Here is a 14,657-nt window from a genome sequence, read left to right on the forward strand (position 1 = left end):
CAGTGTCCCAGATCCAGAGGCTGCCGAAATCTTCATCCTGTGCATCAAATAGCAAAGTCTTTGGTTCCCACACAGATAATGGGATGGTTTTGCAGACTTGGAATAAAATAAATAGAAGGAATTCCCTGATGCCATCTGCTGTCCCAAGGATCACCCCTCTGCCCAAACAGAGGTGAATGGCTGTTTGCTGGGCATGAGGAAGACTCAGCTTCGTTTTGGAACAGTGGCAGAGTAAAGTGAATATGTTTTTAATAGTTTTTGCTTTTATTAAAGAACAAAGTCCGAGAGGATGGCAAATCAATTTGCCATGCTCCTTATATGCCAAACGTACCAGGATTGTTCCCTCTAATGCCAGGGAGGGGAGCAGAGTGCCATGGCAAGGCTGCAGTGGGATGGCAGAGCGGGATCAGAGGTGGGAAGTGCCCACACGTCCTCGCTGAGGCAGCAGCTGCTTCTCCACAGCCAGGAAAGGGGCTCCCTGATCCTGTGAAGCCCCTGCACAGAAGTGACATCCCTGCTGTCACAGCCAACACAACACACACAGCAGAAACCCTTCAGAAGACACAAGCAGGCTGCTCGTTGCCCATTTGTGCTCACACAATCCCCGACCCAGCCTCGGCTTGAACAGCCTGCAGAGTGAAAGCTATTCCCGTGAGGAAATGGGAATTAATGCAGAAGAGTGAACAAACCTGCAAGCACAATATGTGGTTGGAAATGGTGGTACCCAAGAGACTCAGCGTGGCTCTGGGAATCACACAGGGAGCTGTCGAAGGGCTGGGCCAATTTCTCATGTTATTTTGCACAGAAACTGCTTTTGATTGCAGTGCAATCTTTCCCAGCAGGACCCGAGGGACACTCAGCGACTCCACTTGTGCTTGCAGAGAGCCTGGGAGAGCAGCCCTGCACAAAAGCTGGAGAGTCCCGTTGCCCCTGGTTTAAACATTCAGCAATTTCACTTGGCAAGATCAATCCTGCACGGGGCCGACAGGTAACAGTTAGGCAGGGTTTGAAAAGGGGTTATAGCCGAGCTGGTTTTCCCAGGAACACAACGCCGGGAGAGGCAGCTTGAAAGGCAGGACACAGCCCCTGCTCTCCTGGCTGGGGCTCAGCCGGAGAGCTCCCCGTTAATGAGAAGGAAGTCGGGAGCGGTGGGATCGGGAAGCGCTTTGTTCAGCCCATACGGCCAGTTGGCACGAAAGGACCTACCGGGGGTTAATCAAAGGCCTGCTAAAGCGCCATGAGAAACCTGCCAGTCGCCATACGAGCCGCCGTCCCGAGGAAATTAAAAAGCAGGCACCATATGCCGCGCAGCCCCGGGAGGGAGCGCCGCGTCGGGAGCGGCGTCCGCATCTGCCCGGGGCAGGTGCGCTCCGGCCGGGGGGGCATCGCTCCTGCCCCGCCTTCCCGGCCCCGAACCGAGGGGAACCGAGGGGAAGGATGACACATGTTCAGCCCAGCCCAGTGGCAGAGCAGCCGGAGAGGCAGAGCCAATGGCTGCTTTTCATGCTCAGTGAGTCCGTCCACCTCCACCCCCACCTCGAGTCCTTAAGTTGCAGCTTTTAACTACCTCGGTGTTCAAAGCAAACGTGATGCTCAGCGTGAACAGAAGGAAGAGCCTGCTGACAGGTAGACAGCATGGACACTGATCCCGGCAGGGCCGGCTGCTGAGAGAGGTACGTGCTTTCCAAGGCAGGGATCCGAAAGCAATCACGTTTGGGATGCAAACTCGGAGCAGACTTTCATTTTCCAGCAGGGGGAATATGGAAATCTGGCTCCCCCGAAGTGATTCATCCCCCCTTCCCACCGCCGCCGCCTCCCTTCCCCTGCGTCCTGCCCCCGTCCCTCCCAGCACACACTTTGCTGCCGCCTCTCCATCCCGGTGCCTCCGTCTTGGGGGTCCTGGTGCTCCCCAGTAAAATCGGGAGCGGGACCCGGGGAGATGGTGGTCCCCGCAGGATGGGTGGGCTCGGGACCTCGGGCACGGTCGGGTTGGCTCATGCCAGAGGCTGAGCAGGGATCCCGGCTGGTCAGAACCATCCCTGGGGAGCCGGCACTGCCCTGCTCGGCTCTCGGGCGCTCGGGGGGCAGCCGGGGGCTCTCCCGAACCGGTGGGTTCCCCTGGCAAGTGTCAGTGCCCGGCGCTCCCGGCGGAGGAAGGGAAGGGGAGGGGGAAACACTGAAAAAGAACCGTGGCAGAGTTAAGCTCCCCTCTGCAAGGGCTTTATGCTCAAAGACCACCCTGACCCAGCACCGTGTTAATCCTACCCATATTCCCTTCCCTGAACTGGTCTGGGAGAGGGAAGGAGAGGCCTGGCTGAGGGATGTCTCTTCCAGACACTATTGCTGTGTTGAGGGAGACCTTCTTGGGCTGGAGTGTATCCAACCTTCTGCTTGGCTGTTGCTGCAGAGGGTCCCCGACACGGCCGGGAGGCACCTCCGGGGAGGTGACACTGGTGTGACAAACCCCCTTGTCTGGTGGCAGAGGAAAGTGACTTCTCTGGCTCTGCCGTGTGGGAGGTGTTCAGGACTTGCTGCTCCCGGGATTTCTGTGTGATTCGTTCTCACGTTTATAAACACAGAGCTGTTTTCTCAGGCACATGAAGGAAAATTAAAAAGGGGGGAGTTGTGGGGATCCTCCAGCAAGGCTAGAAGGATCTGCCTGTCTCCTGGGCACCTTGGAAGAACTTTTATGTTCTTGAGAAGAGAGGAGCCGTTGTGTGCATTGCCTGAACTCGGTTTTGCCCTGCCCCATCCCGGGGATGGACGCGGGACAGGGTGCTGAGCCAGGGCTGCTCTCAGCATCCCCATTTCCCATTTCCACCCTCCCTGCTGTTGGAGCCGATTCCTGCGTCTGTGCCGGTATAAATATTGTCTAACAACTCCTTCCTGGCGAAGATGCCATCAGGTGGCGCTTGGGAATAGGCAGCATCGCTGTGGGAGTCTGGAGAGGGAACACTTGTTGCTGTGAGCAGTACATCGACAGGGCACGGGGCATCCTGAGGCCCTGGGAGCTGCACGTGGCACAGGAACAGGGAGATGGGGCCACCAGAGCCACTCTGAGCTGCACATTTCGTGGGCACATGGAGATGTGCCACCTGGAGGCTCTGGTCATCCAAACTCACACCTTGGAGGTGACACAGAAAGGGAGGAAAGACTTCCAGTGTGCACTGGGAGGGATGGGCACAGCAGTCATAGCAGTGGAGATGGGAGGATAAGCAAGAAAAGCTTTTTGTCTCAGATTTGCCACTGAAAAGCTCCATTTTAATGACAGACTGATTCAGATATAGGCATGTCTGGTGTGTGACTTCAGCCCTGTCACCTCCCTGGCTTTGCTTGAGCCAGTGGCTCCATGCACACAGTGTGACACAGGTCTCTGAGAGAGGCTGCTCAGGGGAGCAGTTTCTGTGCAGTCTGGAGAGCTCTTGTACTCTCAGGAGCACTTTGATGGTCAGTCAGATGGATTCAGTGCAGAGCAGAGTGTTCCTCTTCTGTCTCATAAACCTGCTGCTCCTGTGCAGGACTGACCCAACCCTGTAATGCCCAGGACCAAACCAGCCTGGACCAGCCTGAAGGGCTAATTAGAGCCAGGCTTAGGGCACCAGGGCACGAAGTTCACCATGAGGGTCCACACTTAGCAAGGTCCCCTGCAAAGCCCCCCAGGCCAGGAATGGCTGTGGGTACACACAGTGAGCTGTCCAAACTCACCTGTTCCATTCCAAACCCCACCTCCATCGGCCCCGGGGCTCGGGACCATCTCTTTAGGGAGCTGCTCATCACTTCCAGGGTCAGAGAAGGTTCAGCACCCGCCCAGGGCCGACACGGCCCAGAGCCCAGCCCAGCCCTCCTTTCCCTCAAGGATAACCCTCCCACCGACTTCAAAGCCAAGGCAGCTTGAGAGGACAAAGGAGCATTGTAACTACTTGTGCTTGGGGACACTGTACACAAGTTATTTTCGGAGATCCCAAATCCAGGAGCATTTTTGCAGCACATCTTAAAGTGTACAGAGAGCAGACCAAGCTGAGGAAGGAAAGAGCTGCTCAAACTAAAGTAAGAGCATCCACTTCGGGGTTTGCATCCAGACTCACTCAACTAGATCCAACTCAGCTTCCACATGGAGACAACAAACACAGGTGCAATCCCCGCTCAGAGGCAACACAAGGAACAGGGACCTGGGCACAGGAGGCTTCAGCAGCAGCTGCACCAGCACCTCTCGGTGCCCTGGGTGTGGTGCACAGCGCGGGATGAGGCGCCTGGCTCAGCTCCCGCGACTCTCCCTCCTCCCCGTCGTGCCAGGAGGCTCATCCCAGGGGTGGCAGCGGCTGCGGCGTCGCCAGGATTCTCTGTGGAGTCGGTGGTGGCAGCAGCAGCCCCGGCTCCAGCGCAAGGGAGCACGTCCCTTGTTAATCAGCATTTAATTAAAGGACATGCTGACATTTGGAAATCAGAAACAAGTCTCCTGTGTGGGCTGCCTCTCTCTGCCGCTCGCCTCTTCTCTGAATCACTCCCTGACATTTTGCCAGATTAGGATGTGACTCTCTCCCTCACTCTCCCTCTCTCTCTCTCTCTCTCTCTCCTTCCTTATAAAAATAAATTGAAAAGGAGACACAAAGCCACCGCTGCTCCAGAGGGAGAGGACAGAGGGGACGGGATCTTGCTGGGGAAAAGCTCCCGTTATTTCTGGTCCTGCAAAGACCCTGCTGTAGGGCCCGTGTCCTCAGGCAGGTGCCACAGGGATGCTGAGGCAGGCAGGGGGTACTCACTGTGCTGGCCTGGGGGCAGCTGGTTCTCCCTCTCCAAAACCACTCTGAGAGCCGTGCAGGCATCTCAGGTCTCACACCAGCCCTGGCGATGGGGCCGAAGGAACCACAGGCAGGAGGTGTGAACGCTGGGCAGGAAAACAGGGAGTTCCGGCAGCAGCTGGACCCTTGGAGACCCCCGGGTGGGGCGGGAGGGAAGGACAGGGCTGGAAGGACCCCTGGAATGGCCCCTCCGTGTAACCAGCATGTCCCCCCGTGAATCCCTCGCTGTCCCCTCACTGTAACCAGCGTGTCCCCCCATGAATCCCCCGCTGTCCACTCACTGTAACCAGCGTGTCCCCCCGTGAATCCCTCACTGTCCCCTCACTGTAACCAGCGTGTCCCCTCGTGAATCCCTCACTGTCCCCTCCGTGTAACCAGCGTGTCCCCCCGTGAATCCCTCACTGTCCCCTCACTGTAACCAGCGTGTCCCCCCGTGAATCCCCCGCTGTCCCCTCTCTGTAACCAGCGTGTCCCCCCGTGAATCCCTCAGTGTACCCCCAGTGTACCCCCAGTGTATCCCCCCGTGTCCCCCCATTCACCCCGCGTGTGTCCCACCCTCCGGCGGTGCAGCTGAACGGGGGGTCCCCCGGCTCGTTCCTCCGCCCATCCCATCCCCGCGGGGTCCCGCAGCGCTGCCCCCGCCGCCTCCCGCACCTTCTGCCGCGCTGAAACGGGGCCAGCGAGTCTGTTTGTCTGCTCGCCCATTGCCGAGCTGGGAAATGCAAACAGCAGCGAGGGCCGGGGGAGGGGGGACTGGGGAGAACCCTCACCGTTCGCTTCCCCTCGGCTGCTCATTTCAACCTTCTTTCAAGCAGAAATTACTCACATTAATCAGGAGCGGGAATGTGTTCGCAGCCCTGCAGATTTGGCAGCGCGGAATCAAATTCCATCAGTAGCAGCAGGAGGACGGGAGCCTGTATCTGCTGTGCGCAGCCTAATAGAGCCATTGCCGGGGGAAATTGGATCCGAGAGCTCCCCTAAATTAATCTACCCTTTAAAAAATGCCAGGAGATCTACATGACAAACGAGCGTTTGCTACAGAAACAGATGCAAACACCCAGCACATCCCATCAGGCGGGAGCTGCCCCGGGGCCGCATCTGCAGGGGAGAGGGACACAAAAGCCTCCCAGAACTGGGTCCCTGGACCTGCAATTTGGGTCGGGAGAGCTGCTGGGACAGCAGGGAGGAGCAAAACTCTAACTGATCATTTATTAAAGGCGAACAGCAGCGAGGAGGTTGAGAAAGGGAGGTTAAGGAAGGGAAGTTAAGGAAGGGAGGTGGTGTTGTCCCATATCTGGGTTCTTTCACTCAGTGTGCAAAAAGCTGACCCACACATAAGGTTGAGGTATTTTATTTATTTACAAGGTTGAGGTATTTTATTTATTTAGAGTTTTTACAGAAAGGGGTGCTCCCAAACCCTCTAATAATCATAGAATGGTTTGGGTGGAAAGGGACCTTAAAGCTCATTTCATCCCACATGGGCAGGAACACCTTGCACTAGACCAGGGTGCTCCAAGCCTTGTCCAACCTGGTCTTGGACACTCCCAGGGTTGGGGCAGCCACAGCTTCTCTGGACAACCTGTGCCAGGGCTTTCCCTCCCTCACAGGAAGTATATATCTTCTATATCTAACCTAAATTTCCCTTCTTTCAGTTTGAACCCATTACCCCTTGTCCTGTTGTTCCAGTTCCTGATGAACAGCCCCTCTCCAGCTTCCTTCAGATCCTGGAAGGTGGTGTGAGGTCTCCACAGAACCTTCTCTTTTCCAGGCTGTGCAGCCCCAACTCTCTCAGCCTGTCTGTATATTGAGCCCTTCTCCTGCTCCTCTCAGCCAGGATTGGTGCCAGGAGCTCAGAGCTGTTCCCATCCTCTGCTGGCACGTGCAGAGGTGCCATGGGACAACCAGGAGAAGCCAAGAGAGGCAGAGCCAGGGCCGTGGGGCAGCAGCAGGTGCTGCTCCCACCACCCCCCTCACCATGGCAGGGGGCAGACAGGGCAGGTGGGGGTTGCTGGGTGCCAGCTCTGCCTGGGCCGGGCGCAGGTGCCGCAGCTGCCTCAGCTCGCTCTGCTGTAATAGAGCTGCTCTGCTGCTGCTGCTCCAAGGTGATTGCTACTTTATTGGCTTATTTTTAGTCGTGTGGCCGCCTTGGGAGCAAGATGGATGGGTCTTGTCTTGCCTTGTGAGAGACTTTTGTTGCAGCAGGAGCCCGGGCACGAGGCAGGAGCGAATGCTCCGAGAGCTGCCTTGGAAACAGGGCGGGTGAAGCTCTGCAGGGCAGAGAGGAGCTCACCAGCCCCCCATTCCTGCCCTGGGAAGGGTCTGGAGGATGGGCATGGAGGGGCTGTGCCAGGTGTGAGGCCAGTGTGTGGGCAGTTACCTCCAACTAGGCACCCCCTAATTGTGCTTCCTTACAGCATCCCCTGTAAAATCCCAAGCCCCATGTGGTGGTCGGGGTCTCCCACTCCAGGGGAGCAGTCAGACTGCTGGAATGCTGCTGAGCCCATCTCCAGGTGATCCCTGAGGCAGAGGGGAAGTGTCTTGCCCTGTGTGTGAGCTCTAGGTCGCTGTGGGTGAGTTGGGTTTGCAATCTGAGTGGGGTTGTGTGATTGCAGCAGGGAAAATAAGCCTTTCCCAGGTGATTTTTACTCCCTGATGTTCTTCTGATGGGGGTCGTTGCAGGGGGTTTGTTCTGTTGCCCACAGAAAATACGCAGCTGAGTGTCAGGATTTTATGGCAATGGGAAAGCAAAATATCTGGGGAGCTGGATGAGGAGAGGGTGAAATCATTTATGAAACTGAGTGTGTGTGGACAGTGTGTGGCAATAATTGGGTGTCTCTGTGCCCTCCCAGTGCCCTGGGGACCTGTGTTGCCCAGGGAGCACAGCCTGAGCACCCAAGGTGCCAGGTGTGTCCCAGTGCCCACCCGGGCCCCACAGCAGCTCCTGGTGTGGTGGGAGCTGTGGCCAGAGAGGCCACAGGGAATATTGATTGGTTTTCCAGTGTAACCTGACAGAGCCTATTCTGCTGATGTAATGAAGATGGATGATCCCATCCTCTCGCCGTGGTGCTTTAGGGAAAGGGAAAATTATTTGCTGCATCCTGGAGGGATGTGTCACAGTCCTCCCTGCCTGGCTCCTGGACCTCAGCTCATTTCCACCACTCTTGCTGGTTTTCTCTGCTTTCCATCCTTGTGGTTCTCTGCCTTCCCACGTCCCAGCACTGCACTGTCTGCCCCCACCACATGGATCTGGTGCTCAGGCCTGGGGGCAGCTGAGCCTGCCCTGGATCATCGGGGTGCAGATCTCGCTGCTGGGATGAGCTGGGAGAGGACTTGTTGTAGATGGAATTTCTTTCCCCATGATGGAAATCTCTCCCACTGGGGCTCAGCACAGCCCCATCACAGAGCCATGATCCACCTCTCCCTCCTCCTCTGCCTTTGCTCCATGTCTCCTGTTCTCCCTTTGCTTCCCCCACCAGTGTCCATGTGTGGCCTCCTGTCAGCCCAGCAGCCCTGAGCATCCCAGCTGCCAGCCCAGCTTGCTCCAAACACATCCCACCTCCCATACACGGGGAGATCTCCCACTGGGGAGGCAGTTCCTGAGCCCAGAGCCCCATCTCTGGACCTGTTAAATGTCAAGTGCAGCTCCCTGAGGTTGATGAGCTCCTTTCACAGCCTGACCTGAGTGGTTGGGAAAGTGCAGCCTGACCAGCAATGATGAATCCACCTCTGCTGTAACACCAGGCTCACATGGCAGAAGGCACTTATGTACACTCATAAAAGTGATTTAAAATTGGTCAGGAGTTTAAAAAAAAATCAAGCTCACCTACTCTCGGGGCTGTATTTCTCTTGTAGTCTTTACCCTTTAGGATTCATGTTTTCAGGCTTTTCTCAAGAAACAACACAGTGGGAAATGCTAAAGTGTTTTTATATCAGAGCTGAGAATCCTCCAGAATCACGGGACTGTGGGAATAAAAAGAAATACCAACTTCTGGAATGCACGAGGTGTGATCTCCAGAGCTGCCAGCACCTCTGCAAAGGATCCACTGCATCTTCAGGAGTCTGAGAAGTCTCATTGCTGCCCTCCATCAGATCCAAACCCCAGTGCTTCCCAGCCCTGGCATTCCAGGGATCCTCTGGTCTGACCCAATGCCCAGCAGGTTCCCCACTTCCAGCTGAGCTCCATCCTGGGTAAACACCCAGTTGTGGAGCAAAGATTCCCAGGGGTGCAGAGACTCAGTGATAACACAACCCTCTGAATTTTCAAACTCAGAGCCTGTTAAGGCTGTTTTAGGGTGGGATCTCTGACATTCCCATCAATGTCTTGTGCTCCATCCAGTCAAGTTCTTTGAGGGGCTGAATAAATTCTTGTAAAACCAAGGGGAATAATCCAGTAGCAAATATATGGCATATTTTCAGCCTCTTGAGTCCACTTGGACATTCATGGCAGAGAAACTACACTTTTTTTTTTCTCAGCTCAAGGAACTAATTTCATAATTAGTTCAACTCCACCTGGTTTCAGTGTTAGGGAGGAGAGGGAACCACAGTGTCCCATAATTTAAAAGGAAATACTCCAGAAATAAGGCATTCCAGGTGCCTGCCTGTCACAGGATGAACACAACAATGAACATTTTGGTGGTCTGGGTGACACCTTTGTGGTGAGGTGATTTTGGGGAAGAGCTTTGGAGGATCCAGGGCTGGCAAATCCCTGGTTGCCAAGAGCACATCCTTGTGTTCCACAGCCACCTCTTCCTCCTGCTCCCAGCTGACAACTTCAGCCAAACATCTGGCAAAGTTGTGGAGCACTGGTGAAGGGAATGTGCTGCCTGTGGCAGGCCAGGCTGACAGTTCCTGTGAGATCAACCCCGCCAGCACCATTCCTTGGTGAGAGCTCTCTCACAAAGGCAAGGAATGGAAGCAAATCTTACATGACACATTTATTTTTGTCATCTATTTATTAGCTCAGAGCAAACGTCCTGCTGCGCTGCATTATGGGGATTATGCAAATGAGGGACATCAAGACAATTAAAAAAAAGCCCAAGTGAGCACAATGTCAGAGCGGAGCAGATGCTGAGAGACGGCACAGCCCTCCCTGACCGCTCCTGGCCTGCCTGGACTCCCCGCTCCACATCCAGCATATCAGCCCATCCAAACACTCCCTGTGTCAACAACCCAGACAAGCAGCTCATTAAGCCCAGCAGTTAATGAGCTGCCCAACACATCTCCCAGGGTGTTGCCCTCATCTGTTGTCCCAACCCTGCTCGGGGGAGGGATGTGCGGGATGGCCCCTGCTCCAAACTCATCCCATCACAGCTCTCATCTACATCACTGCAGCCAAAATGAATAGTGAGAATGTGGATTTATGGGGTCGCTGAGGGGGCTGCCCACAGGGCAGAGAGCAGGGAGGGGCCTTGCCCCCCAAAAGGACCTCCTGTCCCGCCAAGGGAGAGCAGCCCAGTGCCAGGTGAGGTAATGCCATTCTCATGCTCGGCCGGGCGCTGCCACGGGAGGAAGATCTGGCTCCCAAGCCTGGCTAAATCCCCACTGAATCACCCGTTGTTACACTGACAGCTCGGGATTTAGGAGAGCTAAAGTCGATGGATAGCAATGAGCTGGGAGGGAAAAAAAAAAAAAAGGTCCCAAATCCGACTTGTCTTGGCTTTGCCAAGCCCCAGAGGACTCGGGATGTGTGGTTGGATTTAATCCTGTCTGAACCCCTCTAGTTGGAGACAGAGGTGGAGGGAGAGCTTAAGGCAGCTGAAGTGCACGTCGAGAACTGCTCCCAAGGACAGCTCCTGCCCCGGCAGCTCCTGGAAGGGGAAAAACGCCGTTTCCCAAAAGGCTGTGGAAGATCACAGACAGGCTGACGTTCGGAGACAGCGAAAGATGCAGGGAACAGCCAGGGAAACACGCTTCCGTCCTCACTCCGCTAATTACACTCATTAGGGAAGGAACGCTGCCTCCGATGTTGATCTCCACCAGCTATTTTTAACTCCCTCCCCTGCTGAAAGCGCACACCGGAGACCTCGGCTGGGGAGGGTTTTTTTTTTTGCTGGAAACGGGGATTTCTCCTCCCAGGTCAGAGGCTCTTTTGTGTCTGCTTGGCTGGGAGACGGGGCCGAAGACAAAGCGGGAAGGGAGAGAGAGGAGAGAACCGGGGCGAGCCGGGGAGAGTGGGGAGAGCCGGGAGAGGTGGGGAGAGCGGGCAGAGCCGGGGAGAGCCGGGGTGAGCCGGGGAGAGCGGGGGACAGGCAGGAGAGCCGGGGACAGCCGGGACAGCCGGGGAGAGCCGGGAGAGCCAACATCCCTGCCCCAGGCGGGGATCAGGATGCGCGGAGCGGGGAGCTGGCGGGGTTGCAGAGGAGTGCGGGATGCAGAGCAGTGCGGGATGCAGAGCAGTGCGGCGATCCGCGGGGATGCAGAGCAGTGCGGGGATGAAGAGCAGTGCGGGGATGCAGAGCAGTGCGGGGATGAAGAGCAGTGCGGGGTTGCAGAGCAGTGCGGGGATGCAGAGCAGTGCGGGGTTGCAGAGCAGTGCGGGGATGCAGAGCAGTGCCGGGAGCAGTGCGGGGATGCAGAGCAGTGCGGGGAGCAGTGCGGGGTTGCAGAACACTGCGCGGCTGCGATGGGGAGAGCGGCGGGAGGTAATTTATGCACAACCTCAGCCCGGGGTTGCGGGCGGCCGTCCCCAGCCGGCGTGGGAGGGAGGGAGAGAGGGAGGGAGGCCTCTCCCCATCGCCCCTTCACCCGCCTCCTCCCGCCCCGCAGCCACACACAGCCACACAATCCCCTTACAATTAGGAAGACACCTATTCAGCACCGCTCTGGCATCGCTGGGCTTTTGTTCCTTCCCTTCTCCGCTGGCAAAGCTCTCGCCCTTCCCTCCGCTCGGCTCTGAGCAGCGCTCGGCGGTTCCTTAAGTTGCTTTTCTTAACCTCCACTAAAGAACCTTCGGAGTCCCGCGGCTGAGGCTGCAGGAGGAGAGAGAAGGGGGGTAAAAAAGGAGGAAAAAAAAAGTAAGACGGCGTTTTTCTCTTTCTTTCTTTGTCTGGAGCCTTGCCTGGAGGAGTTGTGTGTGTGAGGGTGAGCGGGGACTCTGGCTGCACGCTCGGCGTAGCATGGGATCGGCGAGGAGCACATGCAAACCACCCGCAGGCACCTGAATCCCTCCGCTCTCGGGAGTGTTACCTGCACAGCATCCCCGGGGATGCCAGTCTGGGAGCATCCCAAAGCAACCCCAGCCCTTTAGCTGTTCGTAGTGGATGTTGAAAATGTGTTCGTGTATGGGAGTGTAGAGGTTTAAGTCTGTTTGCAGCGTTGTAGCTGACGGGTGGCATTGCCTTGCTGTGGTTCTGTTCTTGTGGATGTAGCTGATGAGCTGGAAAAATTTAAATTCTATTTAAGTGAGAATAATCACCAACTCGCCTAAATTCGTCTCTGTGTGGACGTTTGTGAAGGTGTGTGTGTGTATATTCACGTGTATTCACATTACTTATGTTGACACAGAATTATATGCAACACATGTTAACATACCTACCAGCTTAATTACACGTGAGCTCATTAACTGTTGGGTTTCAGTGTCGGAATGAGTGTTCCTGTGTATGTATATATTTTTGTGCAATGATATATGATACCAGATATATAAAATTTAACATTTATGGTAAGTTTTTTGTCTTGCCATGCGAAGTGGGGGCTGGAGGACTGGGCTCTGTGTGTGTGCAAACACTTTGGCGTTGTTTATAGTGAGTGTAAAATCCATGGACCGGCCCCTGTCTGCAGGCAAAGAGAAACTCTGCCTGGTGCAGAAGTGCATTTGGATTTCTCAAGGGCAAAGAGCAGATTTGTTGGTGCCTGTGCCTTGCTGAATGTCCCTGGATGCTGCGAGGGAGCAGGAGGAGGTGCCGGTGTGGTCGGCAGAGCTGGGTGTGCTGCTGGAACTGCAGTCGAGCAATCCCTCCTCTGGCTGCAAACTTGCAGCTCCAGCGCTGGCATTGGGCACTTGGAGAGGGAGGCTCTCCGGGTCTCTCCGATGAGGTAATCCCAAAGAAAGATAAGGGAAGTGGTGCATGTTTTAACCTGAGCGGTGATGTCAGCGAAGGGAAAGGAGACTAATGAGTCGGAGGTGTAGGAATTGCCTGGATTTTGGTGTCGCCTGGTTCCTGTGGTTATTCCAGGGCACTGACACCGAAGGGACCAGGCTGAGGGTGTCCTGAGGGCTGGGCGGGTCTGGGCAGCCCAAACGGGTCCCAATGGGTTTTGCAGTGACTTCAGCCCTCTGTGTGTGTGTGTGTGAGTGTGTGAGAGAGGGGAGTGTGTGTGTGTGTGTGTGTGTGTGTGTGTGTGTGTGTGTGTGAGAGGGGGGAGAGTGTGTGTGTGTGTGTGTGTGTGTGTGTGTGTGTGTGTATGTGAGTGTGTGCACTCTGTATGTGTGTGTGTGTGTGTGTGAGAGAGAGAGAGAGAGGGGGGTGTGTGAGTGTGTGTGAGTGTGTGTGTGAGGGGTGTGTGTGTGTGTGAGGGGTGTGTGTGTGTGTGTGTGAGTGTGTGTGTGAGTGTGTGTGTGTGTGTGTGTGAGTGTGTGTGTGAGGGGTGTGTGTGTGTGTGTGAGAGAGAGAGAGAGAGGGGTGTGTGTGTGTGTGTGTGTGTGTGTGTGAGTGTGTGTGTGTGTGTGTGTGTGAGGGGGGTGTGTGTGTGTGTGTGTGAGAGGTGTGTGTGTGTGTGCACTCTGTATGTGAGTGTGTGAGTGTGTGTGTGTGCACTCTGTGTGTGTCTCTGTGTGTGTCTCTGTGTGTGTCTCTGTGTGTGTGTCAGTGTGTGTGTCAGTGTGTGTGTGAGGGGTGTGTGTGTGTGTGCACTCTGTATGTGAGTGTGTGAGTGTGTGTGTGTGTGCACCAGTGCCTGCTGCACTCACGTGTCTGGACTGCAATAGCCTGTTAAGGAGAAGGAGAATTTTCCTCCAGCAGAAGCCTCAGTGACAGTGAGGAGAGGGGAAGGTGCCAGAGCCTCCAGACCACCACCCAAGGAGCGGGCTGGGGGTGCCCAGAGGGACTCAAGGGATGTCCCCTCCCGTTTTTTTGCAGACATCTGTGTGTCCCCAGGGAGTGATGGCAGACCTTCAGCAGCAGGGCTGGGTGGGACCAGGGCTGGGATGGCTCCAGGCAAGGAGAGCAGGCTCAGGTACAGGCGTGGGACACCTTCACACTGCTTAAAGATCTCCCCATGGGGCTGGTCTTCCCTGCAGGTGTGGCTGTCCCTTGGAGGGCAGCAGTGGGACCCTGGTGCCCTGCCCAGCAGGGTGAGAGCAATGGAGGAAACATCTCCAAAGAGGAAGAGAGACACTTTTCTCCAGCAGACTTTCTCCTTGTGTGTCTGGGTGTCACATTGTCAGCAGAACATGATAAACTGCTGGTTACAGGGAGCAACCAAACACAAATATCTCACGTCTGCCTCACCTTGGACCTGACACCCAGGATGCATCCATGATGCTCCCACTTCTCCAGCTGTACAACCTGCCTCTAGGATGCCACTCTTCCCTCTCCAGGGGCTAATCCACATGTCTCTTATGCCATTTCCACATTTCCTACAGTGTCCCTGCCCACTGCCTGTTGCACTGACAGGACAGCCCAGAGCCAGGGCCAGCCTGGGTTTGGTGGTCAGCATCTTCCCTCTGGTCAGCAGGACCACAGCAGACCCTGTAAAGCCCAGTCAAGAGCCAGCTTGGCCTCTCAGTGCCAAGACAGGACCCCCCAAACTCCAGGAGGGGGTGAAAAGCTGCGTGAGGCTTAACCACCCTCTGCCTCACACAGGTGCACAAGGGCAGCTCCCACGTGGGTGAGACCATCAACCCACCCTGTTTCCATCCCA

At 55.8% G+C, this 14,657-nt stretch overlaps 1 protein-coding gene across 3 annotated transcripts in view; it reads left to right on the forward strand.

Moving 5' to 3' along the window:
• Positions 1–1,511: 1,511 nt before the first annotated feature.
• The window catches only part of BLACAT1 (BLACAT1 overlapping LEMD1 locus), a 34,594-nt gene continuing 21,448 nt past the window's right edge, over positions 1,512–14,657 (forward strand). Inside the window, exon 1 of one of the 3 annotated variants that reach the window (XM_071578843.1) lies at positions 1,512–1,673. The gene's annotated coding sequence lies outside the window, so the exon portion shown is untranslated. Of the gene's footprint in view, positions 1,674–7,333; positions 7,370–11,533; positions 11,813–14,657 lie in introns of those variants that run through there. The other 2 variants (XM_071578844.1, XM_071578845.1) reach the window with 2 other exon arrangements.

The sequence above is a fragment of the Pithys albifrons genome, chromosome 28, assembly GCF_047495875.1.
Source record: "Pithys albifrons albifrons isolate INPA30051 chromosome 28, PitAlb_v1, whole genome shotgun sequence".
NCBI classification, from domain to species: Eukaryota; Metazoa; Chordata; class Aves; order Passeriformes; family Thamnophilidae; genus Pithys; species Pithys albifrons.